Source organism: Chrysochloris asiatica, unplaced genomic scaffold (genome assembly GCF_000296735.1).
Source record: "Chrysochloris asiatica unplaced genomic scaffold, ChrAsi1.0 scaffold00267, whole genome shotgun sequence".
NCBI lineage: Eukaryota > Metazoa > Chordata > Mammalia > Afrosoricida > Chrysochloridae > Chrysochloris > Chrysochloris asiatica.
Genome location: NW_006408785.1, coordinates 1,224,734 through 1,240,711, shown reverse-complemented (window position 1 = coordinate 1,240,711; position 15,978 = coordinate 1,224,734). Strand labels below are relative to the sequence as shown.

The following is a 15,978-nucleotide window of genomic DNA, read 5'->3' as shown; positions in this document are numbered from 1 at the left end:
AAATCAAGACTCCAGGAATTGATAAATATCAATTGCAATGTTTCAACAAACCAATGCAGCACTGGAAGCACTCACTAGTCTTTGTCAAGAAATTTGGAAGTAAGCTATCTGGTGAACTGATTGGAAGAGATCCATATTTGTACCCATTCCAAAGAAAAATGATATAAAACAATGTGGAAATTATATAATAAGATCATAATAGCACATGCAAGTAAAAGTTTGTTGCAGCAGTGCATTGACAGGCACCTGCCATAAATTGAAGCTGGGTTCAGAAGAGTACATGAAATGAGGGATATACCACTGTTGATGTCAGACAGATGTTGGCTGAAAACAAAATGCCAGAAAGATGTTTACCTGTGTTTTAGTGATTATGCAAAAGCATTCAACAATGTGAATTATAATAATCTATGGATAGTATTGTGAAGAATGGGAATTCCATCCAGAATACTTCATTGTGCTTATGGGGAACTTGTACACAGAACAAGAGACAATCACTGGAACAGAACAAGGGGGATACTGTATGATTTTAAATCAGGAAAGGTGTGTGTCAGAGTTGTATCCTTTCACTATACTTATTCAATCTGTATGCTGAAAAATAAATTGAGAAATTGGATTATATGAAGAAGAACACAGCATTAGGATTGGAGAAGTTTCACTAACAACTGGAAATATGGGCTCCTGGTGTGGCACTGTAGGATCAGCACTGAACTGTGAACCACAGGGTCAATAGTTCAAACCTACCAGGTACTCCTCAGAAACCCTATATAGGGCCACTATGAATCAGAACCAACTAGACACAGCACTTAACAATAACAACAACACACACACACTATGCAGATGAAAAAACCTTGCTTGCTAAAAGCCAAGAGGACCTGTAGCACTTGCTAATGAAGATCAAAGAAGACAGCCTTCACTATGGATTACAACTCATTGTAAACAAAACAAAACTCCTCACAACTGAACCAGTAAACAACATCATGATAAACAGAGATAAGATTGAAGTTGTCAAGGATTTCATTTTACTTGGATCTACAATCAATGTCATAAAATCAGTAGTTAAGAAATCAGATGATGTATTTACATTAGGAAAATCTGCTTCACAAGACCTCCTTAAAGTTTATGATGTTAGAGAAAAATTGTGAAAGTACCACAGACCTCCAGAGAACAAACAATTCTGCCTTTGAAGAAGTACAGCCAGAATGTTCCTTAGAAGGGTGATGATATTTCATTGCTCTTACACTGGACATGTTATCAGGAGGGACCAGCCATGTTGAGGACTAAGGTATGCCTACCACAAGCCATGGTATTTTCATTTGTTTCATATGCATGTGAAAGCTGAACAATGAATAGGGAAGACCTGGGTAGAGTTACTGTACTGGAGAATATTGAAAGGACCATAGACTTACAGAAAACAATTTTGTCTTTGAAGAAGTACAGCCAGAATGTTCCTTAGAAGCAATGGTGATGAGATAACATTGCTCAGACATTGAATATGTTATCAGAAGGGACTAGTCCCTGGAAAAGAACATCATGCTAGGTAAAGTAGAGGATCAACGAAGAAGAGGAAGATCCTCAAAGAGATGGATTGACACAGTGGCTGCAACAATGGTGTCAAACATAATACAATTCTGAGAATGGTGCAGGACCAGGTAGTGTTTGTTCCACTGTACATAGAGTTGTTATGGATCAGTGGCACTTAACAACAACAACAATGTTCATTGAATAGCTGAAATCTCTGGGTGAATTAACAGTTAAAGTGCTCAGCTGATAACCAAGAGGTTGGAAGTTTGAGTCCATCCAGAGGTTCCTAAGAAAGACCTGATCATCTACTTCCAAAAAAAAATCAGTGAAAACCCTATGGAGTACAGGTCTATGCTGATACATGTAGGGTAGGCAGGCTTAACTTGGAGTCAACTTGTTGGCAACTGGTGTTGAATGCCAACTATATGACAGACTTTGCTATTGTTATTTCCATTTTATTTTTGAGAACACAAAGACTTAGTCCTTGTGATCTAAATTAAAAACCTCTTCCTCACACAGACCTTCCCTGAACACTCTCTAAAGTAGTCTTTCTTGTCTACTACCTGACTCTCCAAGTGGACATCACCCTATTTATTATTTAATAGCTCAGCACTCAAAGTATGGTCCTTGAACCAGCACCATCATCATCTGAGAGCTTGTTAGAAATGCAATACCTTGACCCCATCCTAGACTACTGAACTATAATCTATATTTTAACAAGATTTGCAGTTGCTTACACATTTAGATTTCAGAAGCACTTTATATAATGTCGTATTACTTATGCTTATCTTTAAGTTTTATAATTGCTCTGTTGTCTATCACTCCCAACAAGGTTGTGGTTGTGGTGGTGTGCTATGGAGTCAGTTCCAACTCATAGCAACCCTGCATTGGGTTTCCAAGGGTGTAAATCTTAATGGGAGCAGAAAGCCTCATCTTTCTCCTGTGAACAACCAGGCATTTTGAACTGTTGACCTGGAGAATAGCATCCTGACTCATAAGCACTACACTACCGGAGCTCCTTAGGTTCCATAAAAGCAGTGGTTTGCCTACCTCATTTCTTTATCCCCACCTCTTAAAATACATGGTGGACATTCCAAAAATATTGATTAAGTGAATTAATGAATGGAAATATCAGTGATTTCACCCAAGTTTTCACAGCTATTAGTGGAGTCAGAATAATTACCCAGGACTTTTGTTTGAGGTACTCATTCCTCCAGCTTCTGGGAGTGCTGGAGGCTGATGGCTCTTGGCTGGTCGTAGGTAGCTGCAGAAACTGCTCTCACCGGACTGATCCATGAATAGATTCTAAGAAAGTACTGGTATATATGGGGCATATAAAGACTCACTCTCTTTTCTGCAATGTAAGGTAACTCTGAAGGGCCATCCGTAAGACCTCTGTGTCATTGTGTTACAGCCCAATGACTCATTGCACCCAGTCCTGCTCTCTTCCCTTCCCAAAGGAATTAATCCCAAAGGTATACTCCCTCCCTCTCAAAACTGTTTGTGCCCACATCCTCATCCCACAGTATGTTTCCTGAAAAATCTTACCTGAAACAAACAAATAAACGGGAAGAGGCAGAGTCACACTGATGGTGGACTCCCACAAAAAGATCCAGGAAATAGAAATAGAGTATGACCCAGAAATCCCTCTGTTTGGCTTATACCCTCAAGAAATAAAAGCCATGACATAAATAGATATATACACACTCATGTTCCTTGCAGTACTATTCACAAGAGCAAAAAGATGAAGACAGTTTAAATACTCATCAACAGCAGAATGATTAAACACATTTTGGTATATGCACACAATGGAATATTATACAACACTGAAGAATAATGATGAATCTGCAAAGGACCTCACAACATGGGTGAACCTGAAGGACATTATGCTGAGGGAAATGAGTCAATCACAAAAGGACAACTATTGTATGAGACCACTATCGTCAAAAGTTAAGAAAAGATTTTCTTAATAAAAGAAACATTCTCCGATGGTTACTCAGGGGAGTGGGTACTAGGAGGAAAAACTATTCATGGGCTAGAGGGTTGTTGTTGTTAAGTGCTGTGGAGTCAGTTCCAACCGATAGCAACACTGTAAAGGGTTTCTGAGGCTTTAAATCTTCTCAGGAGCAGAAAGCCTATCTTTCTCCCACAAAGCAGCTGGTGGACTCGAACCACAGACCTTGTGGTTCACAGTCCAATGCTTATTGTACGGAGCCGCTGCACTACCAGCTAGAGGGTGACAGGGCAGGCAATATGCAATAAGAGGGGGGTTGGCAGTGTGAAAGTGAAGGTAGTGAGAGACACAAGGAGGAATGTAAGTTTAAAGTGAATAGAGGTAAATTCTGTTAATTGATAATGCATGGAGGGGACTGTAATCATTGTAATTAAGCAAAGTATATGATTTGTTAAAAGTAAAACTGATGATCTGCTCTCCAAACCATCACTCAATTCACAATAAAAAGTATAAAAAAAAATAAATAGAAGATCCAGGCAATCTCACCAAAGAGCTGCCTCAGATCACTTCCAGATTCCATAAGAGCCAGTTGTGTCTTCTCTGGAGTTCACGTGACACCCTATCACCATCTAGGTGAGCCTTTATTTCCTGCAACAAAAGGTACTAAACCCAGATGGAGTCTGTGAGTGTTCAGAGAAACAGTGGCTGATTTTAGTGGAAGGATTGCTTCACAATTGGATCAGTAAATAACACCATGTTAAATGGAGCAAAGACTGAAGTTATCAAAGACTTCATTTTGCTTGGATCTACAATCAACACTCAAGGCAGCAGCAGTTAGGAAATCAAATGACGTGTTGCATCAGGCAAATCTGCAGAAGACCTTTTTAAAGTGTTCAAGAGCAGCAATGTCACTTGGAGGACTAAGGTGCGACTGACCCAAGCCATGGACTTTTCAACTGTCATATGCATGTAAAAGTTGGACAATGACTATGACATACCACAGAAGAATTGATGCATATGAATTATGGTCTTGGGGAAGATTATTGAAAGTACCATGGACTGCTAGAAGAACAAACAAAGCTGACTTGGAAGAAAAATAGCCCGAATGTTCCTTGGAAGTGAGGATGGTGAGATATTGTCTCATGTACTTTGGACATGTTGTCTCTTGTGCTAGAAGGACATCATGTTTGGTAAAGTGGAGAATCATCAAAAAAGAGGAAGACGCTCAGCGAGATGGATTGACACAGTAGCAGAAACAATGAACTCCGACATAATAACAATTATGAGGAAGGTGCAGGACCAGATAGTGTTTCCTTCTGTTGTACATAGTGTCACTATGAAGGCACCTAACAACAACATTGCCTCCAATATAAGATTTTAAGGTCAGACACCAGTGTAACTTAAAAAGCTTTATTGTGACGTGTTGCTGTCAAGTTGATTTGTACTCATAGTGTCTTCATGTGACAAAGGAAAGCTATCCCGTAGGGTTTTCTAGGCTGAGATCCTTACAGACGTAGATCACCAGGTTTTTCTCCATCAGAGCCTCCGGGTGATTCAAATAACCAAGCTTTCAGTTAGCATCCAAGTGCTTAATTAACCATTGTACCACCAAGGTTACTTAGAAAGTTCTCAGCACATGTTGTTGTTAAGTACTATTGAGTTGGTTCTGACCCATAGTGACCCTGTATAGAGTTTCTGAGGAGTGGCTGGTGTGTTTGAACTACTGACCTTGTGGTTCAAACTGGCTTTGTGACTCAGCGCATTATCCTGCAGAACCACACCAGGACTCCAAAACACATAGTATATATTTAATTGATGCTTAACAGAGCGTAAGACACCAAAAGTAAACATGTACATATAAAACTGAATAAAAGAAAAGAAAAATTAGTATTTTCTGTTGATGGCATAAATTAGCTAGCATTTGGATTTGAACCATAAAGTATACAACACATTCAAACTGTAATCTCTGCATAGGAAAATGGGTGAATTGATGGGGTTGTGCTGTAGAATAAGCAATCAACCACAAAGTCAGTTTGAACCTCAAGTAGATGGCTCAAACTCACTAGCCTCTCCTCAGAAATCCTATACAGGGTTGCTATGAGTAAGAACAGACTTGACGGCACCTAACAACAAAAAGACAATATCCAAAGGGTTTCTGTGACTGAAGAACTTAAAGGATCTGCAAATTGGTGCTATCCAGTCATACTAAAGGTAGAGTTCCAGAGAGAAATAAAATTGAGGACAAGACTTGCCTCTAAATAATAGACCAATTTCAACCATCTATCAAATTTGGCATCATGAGATTTTGAGATATTATGGGACTTCGGGTTACCCTTCTACCTAAAACCCAGACAAAGTATATGAAATAATGGTTCTTGAGATATTGGACATCAGATAACAAAGGGCAGATATCCCTGAGATATTGAAAACAAATGTGTTCTACAGTTGCTCCAGTTTAATACCTAAAGAGAGTTTCTAGGCTATGGCACAAGGAGAGGAACTCCTAGAAGAGCTCCATGGTCTCCCAATGTTGAAAAGACAGTTGGGAATCAGAAAGCCAAGGTAGCTAGAGTTTATAGGATAGACTATTTGTGAAAGCTTCACAGAGAGAGTACCCAAAAGATCTGTAGAGGGTCCCCGTTGAGTAATTGAGTACTAACCAACATATGTGTGCAAGCAAAACTACACAAGGCCAGAAACTGGACAAAGTAGTGACCAGAACTCACACAGAATCAGGAATAGTGCTTATTCCCAACGAGTGAGACTAGAAAGTCTCATGATTCATGCAGCATTGGCTGAGAACTTAAAAGGATATTGCCTCAGTGGTAGGGAAAAACTAGACCTAAATGCAATGCAGCTCTTGTCCCACCTAACAAAGCTTAAACTTAAGACCTAGAAGGACACAACTTGTTCTAAGTAACTTAAACATACCACAGATAAAATGTAAAAATACAGGAATACAAAAATATCTAGCATGCAACAATAGTCACAATGCCTAGCATCAAATTAAAAATTACCAGAAATGTAAAGCAGCAACAGAATGCAACCTATGATGAAGAGAAGGAAAAGGAAGAAAAATAAATAAAGAAATAAATAAAGTGACCCAGAAATGACACACATAGTAGAAATAGTAGATGAGGACATTAAAACATATTAAAACTATATTTTATATTTTCAAGTAGCTAGATGGAAAATTAAGCACATTAAGCAAAGACATAGCTGATATTTCTTTTAAGCCCAAATCAAATATGTAGAGATAAACCACAATGGATTGAGACATGAGATCTGCACTAAGTATCTTCAATCATAGTGGTATGCTTTTCCCGGAGAAATGAAAAGCTCAACTAGTATTCTCCTTTAACTCTACCTCTGTGTCTGAGAATAGATCTGTAGAACAGCAAGTTTGGGGCCCTGTTCAGCAAGGGAGGCCCTTCAAGTTCTCTATGAAGTTTGGACAGCATGATACCATACCAACCGTCACAAAGGGGAAGCAATTCTCTTCTTTTAACTACCAGCTGCTCCGCGGGAGAAAGATGAGGCTTTCTGCTCCTGTAAAGATTTACAGCCTCGGAAACCCTGTTCAGGGTCGCTATGGGTCGGAACCGACTCGATGGCACTTAACAACAACAACAACAACGCAACTAGTGAAGAGTAAAGGGCGAAAGAGAGAACAAAAGAGTTCTGATCTCTTCTCCGTCCAACAGCGAGGTGATCTTGAGCAATATAGTTGAATTCTTTGAATCTAAAGTTCTTAAGCTTTAAAACAAGGATGATAACAATAATCATATTTTCTATGGTTATTGTGACAACTGGTAGCGTAGTGGTTACGACTCGGGCTGTGAACCGCAAGGTCAGCAGTTCGAAACTACCAGCTGCTCCGCGGGAGAAAGATGAGGCTTTCTACTTCCGTAAAGATTTACACCCTCGGAAACCCTGTACAGGGTCGCTATGAGTCGGTTCCGACTCCACGGCACATAACAACAACAACATTGTGACAACTAGATTGCATTAAATTTTTGAAAACTCCAAGTCCAAATATTTGGACTAATTTTTCACATACCACAAAAGTCACGAGCTATTAATCCATATCTATGAGTCCTGGTGTGGCGCTGTGGGCTAATGCGTCAGACTGCAAAGTCATTTGAACTGCAAGGTCGGTGGTTCAAGCTCACCAGTTGCTCCCTGGAAAACCTATACAGGGTCGCTATGGGTCGGAATTGATTCGACAGCACTTCACAACAATGGGTGTGTTTAAGGTTCTTTCATAACATTACCCTAGGAATCTCACAATCATTTTATCTTTTTTTCTTTTTTTTGGCATCTGAAATCTTTTTAATAACAGAGCAGAATCTGAGGTTAATTATTGTAGCCTCAGCTGGTCCGCCGGCCTGTGGCATGCTCGAAATTCTGGCCCTTAGAGCGAATGTAGGGTTTGGTGTGGCTATGTAGGGTTCCCGGTGCCTTGCCAAAATGCCTGTACACCTCACTGCCCTTGTGTGGACGAGACAGTAGGACAGTCCCGCAACTCTTGGGGGAGCTCAGGGCCAGCTGGTTGAAGGTGAGGATCTTCCCCCCAGCGTTGATACTACTTCAGGCCTGGCTGCTCATGCGTAGTGTACACACCTTCAGCTTGGGCACCTCCTGAACCCGCACATCATCTGTGATAGTCCCCACGACCACAACTGTCTTGTTCTCCTGGCCAGGAAGCTTCATCTTCCGGATCATCCGAGAAAGGGACAGGGGTGGCTGGTTGGTGTGGCTCATGACAGTCTCTTCAGCATAACTTGGTTGAAGGTGTGATTGGTCTGTCTTCCCAGAAACCTGTACACCTTGACCAACAGTCGCAGGTAGATGCCCTGGCTCTTGGGCTCCGTGCGACGAACCTTCCTGTCCTTGTTGTGGCAGATGACAACTCCCATGATGGCGCCTTCTGCTCTTCATTTTATGTTTTTAACGGCAAGCCTCTGGCATTTCTTGGGGCTTCTCAGTTAATATAAATAAGAGCAAGTGATACATCATATGAGCAACTAAGAGTGAAAAAATTTGTTTGTTCTTGTAGTTCTGTACATATAACGTTGTATAACAAACTACCATGAACTTAATGGTGAAAAGTTTCACAACAACTATTTTATTATACTTATAGATTCTGTGGGTTGAGAATTTGGGTGGTACTCTGAAAATTCCTTGTTGTTGTATCACCATGTCTTGGAGCCTTAGTGGGAAGATTGGAAAAATCTTCTCTAGCATATCTGCCACCAGATATGGGATGGCTTGAAGGTAGGACTCAGCTCAGACTATCAACTGGAGCATCTACACGCTGCCCCTCTGTGGGGCTTTGTTGTTGTTGTTTGTTGTGAAAGGCCATTGAGTCGGTTCCCACTTTTTTGTTGTTTGTTGTGAAGTGCCATCGAGTCAGTTCCCACTCATAGCAACCCTGTATAGTGTTTCCTAGGAGTGACTGGTAAATTTGAACCACTGATCTTGTAGTTCAAACTGCCCTTTGCAGTCCAGCACATTAACCCACAGCACTACATGAGGACTCCATGTGGGGCTTAGATATCTCTAATGTGATGGCGAAGTTCTAAGTAAAATATACTAGACAAAGTTCCTAGAGAGTGAGTGTTATAAGAAAACCAGGTGAAGCATGCTCTTCCTTCCCTGGTCTTGACAGTCGACCGTTTACTGAGGTAGTCACAAGCCTGCCCAGGTTCAAAGGGAAGGGACATAGATTCCATATCAGAAAAAAAAGTTCAAAATATTTTGAAATTATGTTTTTAAAGTGCCACAATTATCTAAATTCTGCACACCAAAAGTAATATTAAGACTTATTCACATTTCCAGAATAAATATGATCAATGATACCATCTTTCTCTAGATTAGTCTAGCCTAAGAAAACCTTATCTTCAGCAGTCTGTCCCTCTGGATAATCATGTATATTACCATTGCATTGTCACTAAGAACTGCAAATTCAGTGTTAGTTACAACCATGGATATTAGGCCTGGCTTTTTAGAAGCATAATGTTCAAGCCCCACTCTACATCATTCTTTGTTGTTGTTATGTTGCCACAAAGTCACTTCCAACCTATAGCGACACTATTTACAAAAGAACGAAATACCACCTGGCCCTGTGCCATCCTCACAGTTGCTGTTACATTTGAGTCTACTGTTGATGCTTCTGTCCCAATCCATCTCATTGGGAGTCTCCCTCTTTACTGTTCCTCCACTTTACCAAACATGATGTTCTTCTCCGGGGACTGGTCCCTCCTGATAATATGTCTGAAGTATGAGAGATGAAGTATGGCCATCTTGGCTTCTAAGGCGCGTTCTGATTGTACTTGTTCCAACACAGAGTTGTTTTTTCTTCTGGCTGTCTCTGGTCAATCTAATTATTCTTTTTCACCACCATAACTCAAATGCATCAATTCTTCTACAATCTTTCTTATTCGTTGTCCAGCTTCTACATGCATATGAGGTTATTGAAAATACCATGGCTTGTGTCAAGCATACCATAATCCCAAAACTGTTATCTTTGCTCTTAATCACTTTACAGATGTCTTGTTCAACAGATTTGCCTAATGAAATACGTCATTTGATTTCTTGATTGCTGCTTCCAGGAGTACTGATGGTAGAACCAAGTAAAATTAAGTTTTTGACAATTCAAACTCTTCTCCTTTTATCATGATGTTATTTATTGGTCCAGTGGTGAGGATTTTTGTTTTCTTTTAATTGAGGTGCAACCCACATTGAAGACTGTGGTCTTTGGTCTTTATCAATAAATATTTTACGTCATCTTTGCTATAAGCAAACAACATTATATCATCTGCATATCCCTGGAGTCTTCCTCCAGTACTGATGACCCATTCTTCTTCATATAATCCAGCTTCTCAGATTATTTGCTCAGCATACAGGTTGAATAAGTATGGTGAAAGGATACAACCCTGGCACATACCTTTCCTGATTTTTAAACAATTCGGTATCCCCTTGTTCAGTTGGAATGAATGCCTCTTGGTCTATATATAGGTGCCTCATGAGCACAATTAAATGTTCTAGCAGATTCATTCTCTGTAGTGTTGTCCAGAGCTTGTCATGATCCACACAGTCAAAAGCCTTTGCATAGTCAATAAAGCACAGGTAAGCATCTTTCGGGTATTCTATACTTTCAGCCAAGATCCACCTGACATCGACAATAATATCCCTCATTCCATATCTGAATCTGAATCTGGCTTGAACTTCTGATCACTCCCTGTCAGTGTACTGTTGCAGCCAATTCTGAATTATTTGTAGCACTGGACTGCTAACTACAGCCGCTTCTCAGCAGCCCTATACACGGTTGCTCTGTGTTGGAACAAACTTAATGGCACTTAACAACATATTAGTCTTATTCTATAAATATAATCCATGCATATTATATAAAACTAAAAGTTAGAGTACTATTCACAAACCAAAAACAATTCCCTCATAATCCTAACACCCAGCAACAATTGTTAACATTTTAGTATATTCCATATAGTCTTTCTTCAGTGCATTTTCTCTGAACCCCCACTGAAAACATAATTTTGCATGTTGTATTTTTCCCGTCCCATAGTTATGAATTATTGTATATCCCCAAATATGTTCTAGAATCATAATCCCTAAACCTGTGGCTATAATCCCATTGGGAAATAGGGTTTTCATAATTATATTAATAGCTGTTATTGCTGTTGTCAAGTGCCATCGAGTCGATTCCGACCCATAGCGACCCTGTACAGGGTTTCCAAGGAGTAGCTGGTGAGCTTGAGCTGCCGACCTTGCAGTTCAAACGGCTTTGCAGTCTGGAGCATTAACCCACAGTGCCACACCAGGACTCCATAATACCTAAAGTGTTACTGCTGTTGTGTGCCGTCGAGTTGATTCCACTTCACCATGACCTGTATAAGGTTTCCAAGAGTAGCTGGTGGGTTTGAACTGTCCATTTATATTACAGCGCCACATCAGGACACTACCTGAGTAGGGTAAGTTTTTAATCTAATCACTTCTAAATTATAAAGAGAGGTTGTTTTTGTTGTTAAGTGCCTTCAAGTTGGTTCCATCCCATAGCGACCCTGTGTAGAGTTTCCGAGCTGCAGCAGAAGAGCTTGAACTGCTAATCTTGTGATTCAAACCGACTTTGAAGTCCAGCACATTAACCCATACCGCCACACCAGGTCTCTAAAGAGTGATTAGCAGCAGGGCTATACAGCAGAAGCAGATGACATATGAGGATTGTCTACAAACAAAAGAACACCAAGGATCACCAGCAGATACCAGAAATGAGGAAAAAGCCCTGCCTCACAGAAGGAGTTGACATGGCCAAGACCCTGACTAGGACTTTTAGCTTCCAGAACTGTGAGACAATACATTTCTCTTTTTTTAAAGGACCACTGTGGTATTTCTGGTATAGCAGCAGTAAGTAACTAAGACAACATCATAGCACTGATACTTTTCCATGTAAATCAAATCCTTCTTTAACTTCCCTCTGAAGAGCTGTGTTGAATCACATTGTTACCTATAAAACAAAGACTTTGCTAGGGGGAAAATTTAAGTTCCACTCTTTTCCTTGAGGGAGAAAAGAACAATATGTCATATGTGTTGCAAGGGCTGCATGCTTAAAATAATGGCAACAGCACAGAATTTGAGGCATAAACGCATTATTAAAATACATCCCTAGATCTTCCCACATAAGAACACTGGTTTTAGACACTAGTCCATAGCATCTAGTTTTCCATATTTCCAAGTGAATTGATACATAATTTCCTCAGGAATATTCCAAACCTGTGGCTTTCAAAAAGAAATGGTTTATCATTTTTTATTTCTATTTAAGTATCTCCCATCACCACTACTTCTGAAAAGACTTTTAGAAAATGCAAAACACACAATGGTCGTGGTTAAAAATTGCCTTCCTGCTCATCACAGCTATTTTCTTCTCCTAAGTGTTCTGAGAAATCAGCAGGTAATTAAGGGAAGATATGTACTAATAAATATGTGTATACTCTGCAATGACTGGACATACATGAATGAGGCTGACAAGCAGTGTGGATATACTACTGTTCATATAACCCAGTCATTGGTTGGACTGGATTTCCCATTAGCAATTTTAATATCTTAACTGTCCATGTTTTTTTCAGTCTTTCTTGCCTAGACAGCTAATTCACCATAGAGATGCTTCCTATACTTGTTATTAAAGTTTGCTACACTCTTGTTTAGGGTATGTCTTTTACCACAGGCCACCAAGCCAAACAAAAAATTGCCTTGAAGTGCAAACAGTCCCTGAATTATTATACCTATTACTTTTTATTAGTAGTAAAAACAAAAAGAAGCAAGGAGCAGTTCTATTTATGCAGAACAGTTAGAACATAAATAATAATAAAATGTTAAAACTATAAAACTACTTACATGATATTAGTTTAATTCTAATAAAAAAGTAGGTATAGGTATTACCACCAGGATAGCAAATGTGGTGCAGCTCTGCTTTCATACAATATTTATACCCAAAAAACATTTTGGTTTAGGAAATAAAGTAGTGATAAAAAATTACAGTCTTTGAATATTGAGCCTTGAATAGTCCCCTGCTGACCTTTATTGTATGTTCCAGTAAAATACAGTACATCTTGCTGTTTTATTTCATTGTTTGTGGCCCGTGCAAAATCCTATTGTCCAGCTGCCCAGCATAAATGAACAACAAATCAGAAGAACCAGAGAGACACTTTAACTGATTAAACTGGACTGGGAAATTTCCTTTTACTGCTAAATTACCACCTTATTATAATTATTTTTTATACTTTGTAATTATTTCTGTAAAATTCCAAGGAAATACTATTCAGAGTCCTGGTGTGGTCCTGTAGGAAAAGCACTAGACCACAAGGTCATTTTGAACCCTGTACAGGGTCACTATGGGTCAGAATGGACTTGATGACACTTAACAGCAACAACAGAGGTTATCATACTTCATCTTAAGATCTCAAGCCTAGTAAAGATTCAGCTTTCATATTTTCAAGTTATGTCTTTTTCTCCCTAAAGTTATTTAAATCAACTGATAAGTGGTGTTTGAGTGACCAGAATTTTTTCCCCAACAATCTACTCAATCACTTTACATTTTCTGGTAAAAGTTCTTTGGCCTCAAAAGATATTTAAAAAATTGAAGGAAAATATTTTGTCACAAAAGAGAAAATAGAATGGAGACACAACTCACCTTTTGCTCATGTTGTTGTTGTTGTTAGGTGCCATCAAGTTGGTACCGACTCATAGTGATCTTATGCACAGCAGAGCAAAATACTGCCCAATCCTGGGCCAACCTCTCTACCGTTGACATGCTTGAGTCCATCGATGCTGCCACTTGGCCAATCCATCTCGCTGGGGGTCTTCCTCTGTTTCTCTAACCCTCCACCTTACCAAACATGATATTCTTCTCCAGCGACTGGTCCCTCCTGACAATATGTCCTACGTATGAGATATGAAGCTTGTCCATCTTGGCCTCTAAGGAGCACTTTGGCTTCGCTTCTTCCAAAATAGACCTATTGGTTCTTTTGGCAGCCCATGGAGTGATTTAAAACTAGTAAGTTGACTTGGTGGTATTTATCAACAGCAACAACAAATAAACTCAGAGCATGTGAGGACTGGCAGAAATCATTAGTGCAATCAGGGTAGCAATAAAAAAATAACACATGAAGCTGTCTTTGCTGCATGTAAAGGTCTCCTTTAGAGGTATCTGACAAATCAGTATATATACCAAGTAAAAATGGAGGAAAAATAATATTTCAACCACAATTGTTTTTCAAGACAAGGTGTAGAGAGAGAAAACAAAAAGCCAGAGCCACCTCTTCTGGGCTCACAGGTTGTGCACCATATAACTCCAGGGGGATCCATTCACATAGATTACTAAGTGAATAGTGCCCTGGTTAAATTTCATTAATTTTGTGCCTCCTATTCAAGAATGTATGATTGCAAGAAAGTTAGAACAAAATTTACTTTTATAGGACCCTAGATAAAAGAGTGTTGCTGAGTCAAGGTAAATTGGCAGGTATGTTTTAAATGACCATTATGAATTTTATTAAGGAGCCATGCACAATGGTTAAATGTTCAGCTGCTAACCAAGAGAATAGCAGTTGGAACCCGCCAGTTGTGCCAGTAGAAAAAAAAAAAAGCAAAGCATGAGCTTTATTGACTACACAAGAAATAGGAAATAAAAATAAAATGTCTGGATTAGAGAAGCCTGTTACTGTTAACTGCCTCTGTGCTGGTTCTGACTCATATGGACTCAATACAGGGTTTTAGAGGAATGGCATTGGTTTTGAACCACCAACTTGGTGGTTAACAGTTCAGTCAGTGCTTATCCTACAGTGTCACATCAAACCTAGAGAAGCCTACCTATAGATTAATTGCAAGGAAAATTTTTAATGTATATAAGAGAGCAGTTTTCAAATGTTTCAGAAATATTCACTACCAACAATGTGGCAGTCTTACGTGGTCATTTTCCAAACCTCAAAGTGAATCTAACCAGAACTCTCCCTCTACCTGGTTACATAGGTCTTTCTTTTATACTTGAAAATAATACAGTGACATTTCTTTTCAAACATTTTACTATTCAAGTTTGTCACCCATTCAGGCCCTTTTACCTCATATCTGAATAATTAAGGTTTAAATGCATCTGGGAGATAGATCTACAAATTGACAACTTCATTCTAATTATAACATGGACAACAGAAGTTAAACATTAAGACATCAAGGTTTTATTCACCAGATGTCCTTTCTACTGGGTTTATAGGGGTCACTTCTTATTTAAAAACATTAAAAGCCCATCTTTCTTTACCTGCCAATATAGACAAATATCAAAGACATCTGAATGATTTAACCTCAGATTATCTAACTACATTAATATATACTAGAGAAGGACTTTTGATTTTTATCTTTAATTACTAGGTTTCCTTGGACGAAACAAACTTCCCTCAACTTTGATGACAATCACTCAATCACACTTTAGGATCTACTTGAGATGTATTTCACATGTACAAAACACTTCCTTATACCACAACAGGGAAAGTCCAAATCTCTCTTCATCTATTACATCTAGTGAGGATATGCTGGTGAATATACGCTTGTACATACACAATCAGGAAAATCTAGTCCCCAACTTGGGCACACACAGACAGATATTCAGATATTTGATCTGTCAGCTTGTGTTGAAAGTAAAAAATCCCTCTGCAGAAAAAGGAAATCCCTCCATTGGCTTATTTGTGGCTTGGGAAATTACTGGAATTCTCAGCATGCTAAGGTGCAGGCAAATGATTAATATGTCTCCATGAATCACTACAGATTTAAGATTTAAATATGTACCAAAAACAGCAGGGACTCTTGGGTCTTCTATTTATAAATGCGATCTTTCTTTTGCTTCTTCCTTATACCCTCCCCTTTGGATCAAAGAGAAAAATTCAAGCCAACTGAAAAACAATGGTAAATGTTTGCATTGCTGAAATTCACTCTGGTGCCAT

General features: G+C 39.2%; 1 pseudogene; it reads right to left on the bottom strand.

Annotated features, from left to right (window-relative positions):
* Nucleotides 1-7,831: 7,831 nt before the first annotated feature.
* On the bottom strand, nucleotides 7,832-8,394 carry LOC102831691 (annotated as a pseudogene).
* Between the last annotated feature and the right edge of the window lie 7,584 nt (nucleotides 8,395-15,978).